The following is a 3790-nucleotide window of genomic DNA, read 5'->3' as shown; positions in this document are numbered from 1 at the left end:
CTCCAACAGGTTGTCCAGGGCCAGTCACAGACAGCATCTCACCTTGATCTGCACCAGAGTCCTTACCAAGAGTCTCAGAACCAACACACCCAACAGCTAGCCTCAGAAAACATCAGAGCAGGATCCGATAAGCTTCACAAATGGCATATCTAAAGAGAGACCTTGGCAGACACCAGACCCTACTGAGGCAAATTCCATTTTGTATGTTGAGCACCTGTACCACACCTTGTACGCCATGGTCAGAGTTGAGATTCACAGTCAGTCAGCCTGACCGTCAATCCGTTGGGTGAATGGGCCAATAGCAATTAAGACTCAGTTACAACAGGAGGGCCCATGTAACCCACACGAGGAACATTCGTGAAGTAATTGGCTCAAGTGATCGAGGAGACTGTTACCACTCGGTCCCACAGGACCACCTACTACATAAGGCCACCCCACCATGACTGGGAGTCACAGCAAATCTACCTGATACACAGAAACAAACACAAAGAGAGGCAGCCAAAATTAAAGGACTAAGAACTATTACCCCAAATAAAAGGAACAGGAGAAATGTCCAGAAAAAAAGAGCTCAATGAAAAGGAAGCAAACAATTTCTGATAATACTGTTCAAAGCATTGGGTAAAAGGATGCTTAACAGCATAAAATGGGACACAAAAACAATGACATAAAACAGTCACAAATGAAGAATATAATATCTGACACAAAGAATATTCCAGAAGGAATAAACAGTAAGTTGGATGAAGAAAAGGATTGATTCAGAAATTTGGAAGATAAGGTAGAAAAGAACACCCAATCAGAGAAGCAAAAAGGAAAAAAATTAAACATGAGGATACATTAAGGGACCCTTGAGAAAACATGAAGCATAAGAAACTTTGCTTCATGGGGTACCAGAAGGAGGAGAGAGAGCTAGCAAGGGATCGAGAACTTATTTGAAGAAACTTATTCTCCACACTTGATGAAGAAAAAAGACACACAAGCCCAGGAAGTGCAGATAATCCCAAACAAGATGAATTGAAAGAGGCCCATACAAAAGATACATCATAATGAAAATGGAAAAGGTTAAAGACAAAGAATCTTCACTGCAGCAAGAAAAAGACAGTGTTACCTACAAGAGAGCTCCCACAAGACTGCCTGCTGATTTCTCAACAGAAATATTTCAGCCAGAAGGAACTGGCATAAAATATTCAAAGTAATGAAAAGCAAGGACCTATAGCCAAGATTACCCAGTAGGATATTATTTAAAATTGAAGGAGAATAAAGAACTTCCTAGACAAGAAAAAGCTTAAGGAGTCTGTTGACACTAAGCCAGTATTACAAGAAATCTTAAAGGGACTTTTTGAAGAAGGAGGAGGAGGAACCTAGTTAAAAGAATAAAACAGCAATAAATATCTACTTATCAATAATCATTTTAAATTTAAATGGTGTAAATGCTCCAATCAAGAGACTAAGGTGAGCTGAATAGATAAAAATAACAAACCATATATATGCTGTCTACAAGAGACCCAATATAGAACAAAAGATACACACAGACTGAAAGTAAAGTGAGGGGAAAAGATATGTATATCATGCAAGTAGAAAGAAAACAAAGCTGGATAGCAACACTAATAGCTGACAAAATAGACTTTAAAGCAAAGGCTGTAGTAAGAGACGAAGGACACTACATAATGATAAAGGGAGCGATCCAACAATAGGATATAACCCTTGTAAACATTTGCACACCCAACATAAAGTACCTAAATATGTAAAGTAAAGCAAATCTTGATGAAAATAAAGGGAAAAATTGATAGTAATACAGCTATAGAAGGGGATTTTAACACCCCATTGACATCAATGGAAGATCTTCTAGACAAAAAATCAGCAAGAAAATGATGGCCTTAAATAACACATTAGGTCCAATGGGTTTAACTGGTACCTTCAGGGCATTTTACCCCAAAGCAGCAAAATATACATTTTTTTCAATTGCACATGGAACATTTTCTTGGATAAATCTCATATTAAGGTACAAGACAGTCCCAATAAATTTAAGAAAACTGAAATCATATAAAGCATTTTCTCTGATCACAGTGGTATAAGAAATCAATCACAAGAAAAAACCTGAAAAAACACAAAAACATGAAGGCTAACTAACATGTTACTAAACAATGAATGGATTAACAATGAGATCAAGGAAGAAATAAAAAGATACCTTGAAATGAATAAAAATAAGAACACAACCCAAAATCTATGGGTCACAGACCAGTGGTACTAAAAGGGAAATTCATAGCATTATAGGCCTACCCCAAGAAAAAAGACAAATCTCAAATAAATAATCTAACTTTACACTTAAAGGAACTAGGAGTACCAGGCAAACAGCCTAAAAATTAGTAGAAGCAAGGACATAATAAAAGTCAGGGCAGAAATAAACAAAATAGTCTAAAAAATACAAAAGGTCAATAAAAACAAAGAGCTGTTACATTGTGTATGTGTGTGCGGGTTCTGCATCAAATTTCTTAACTGAAGGGATATTACAAATGAAGGACATAATGGGTGATTTGATACAAGTTATAGAAAAGTAAAGATAACCCCAACATGCACAGTACTGCTTTAGTGTGAAGAGGCAAGTCACTCCTGTGGCTGGGGGAAGGCAGCCTAAGGCTGAGCCCTCTCTCTCTTTTTAAGATTTTATTTATTTATTTCTAGAGTGGGGGAAAGTGGAGAGAAAGAGAGAAAGAGAAACATCAATGTGTGATTGCCTCTTGTGCACCATTTACCAGGGATCTGGCCTGCAACCCAGACATTTGACCTAGACTGGGAATTGAACCAGCAACTCCTTGATTCACAGGCTGGCACTTCAATCCACTGAGCCACACCAGCTCAGGCTGAACTCTCTTTAATGTCTCTCAGTGTGCTCGTCAAAGAGGTGTTCTGCCCTTCCAGATTCGGGGGCCCCCAACATGCAGAAATTGTTTGTGTGGTCCCCCAATTCTTTGATGGATTTCACCTGCTCATCCAGGTACTGAATCTTCATGGAGCCGCACATATGAGGGTCACTTTTTTCAGTGGCCAGTGTGTGCAAGTCCAGGAGTGATTGATTCATACTTTTTGCAAGTGTATCAAACACTCCATTGCATTCAGCCCATTCTCCCAGTCATCGCGGTCTGGTCTCTTGATATCCTGAAAAAAGATTTGGTCACCTTGCTGGCTCTGCAGCTTCGTCATTTTCTCAGCATGTTTCCTCTCCTCATGAGATTGATGAAGAAGATACTTGGCAAAGTTCTTCAAAGCCACAGTGTCACAGTCAAAGTAGTAAGATAGGGACATACAGATGTAGAAAGTGCAGAGCTCCAGGTTAATCTGGCAGCTGATGGTGGCCTCTGAGTCCTGGTGGTAGTTCTGGTGTACCTGCGAGGTCGTCATGATGGGCAGCTGAAGACAGGGAGTTTTGCAGTGCTAGAGTGATGGTGGGAGCCTTTGGGTGGTCCCAGGGCACTGTGAGCACTGGCAGAGGGATGGATCTGGGTGGCTGGCTGGGATGGGGGTCGAGTGCCAGGTTCCATTCAAGCACTGTTGAAGCAGGAATCTGCAGTGACTCTCGGTGAAGACTGTCAAGAGCTGGTGCTTTGAAAAGATAAACAAGATTGAGAAAACTTTAACTAGGCTCATTGAGGAAAAAGAGAGAGGTCACAGATAAATAAAATCAGAAATGAAAGAGGAGAAGTAAAAATTGACACCACAGAAATACAAAGGATTGTAAGAAAATATCACAAACTGCTATCTACCAACAAATTGAATAGTCTGGATGAAATGGATA

General features: G+C 39.8%; 1 pseudogene; it reads right to left on the bottom strand.

Moving 5' to 3' along the window:
- Positions 1 to 2869: 2869 nt before the first annotated feature.
- LOC119052992 (ferritin heavy chain-like) lies at positions 2870 to 3396 on the bottom strand (annotated as a pseudogene).
- Between the last annotated feature and the right edge of the window lie 394 nt (positions 3397 to 3790).

The sequence above is a fragment of the Artibeus jamaicensis genome, unplaced genomic scaffold, assembly GCF_021234435.1.
Source record: "Artibeus jamaicensis isolate MK-2021 breed Jamaican fruit bat unplaced genomic scaffold, CSHL_Jam_final contig_466, whole genome shotgun sequence".
Lineage (NCBI taxonomy): Eukaryota > Metazoa > Chordata > Mammalia > Chiroptera > Phyllostomidae > Artibeus > Artibeus jamaicensis.
The sequence above is the reverse complement of the archived record's forward strand: the minus strand, read 5'-3'. Positions and strand labels throughout refer to the sequence as shown.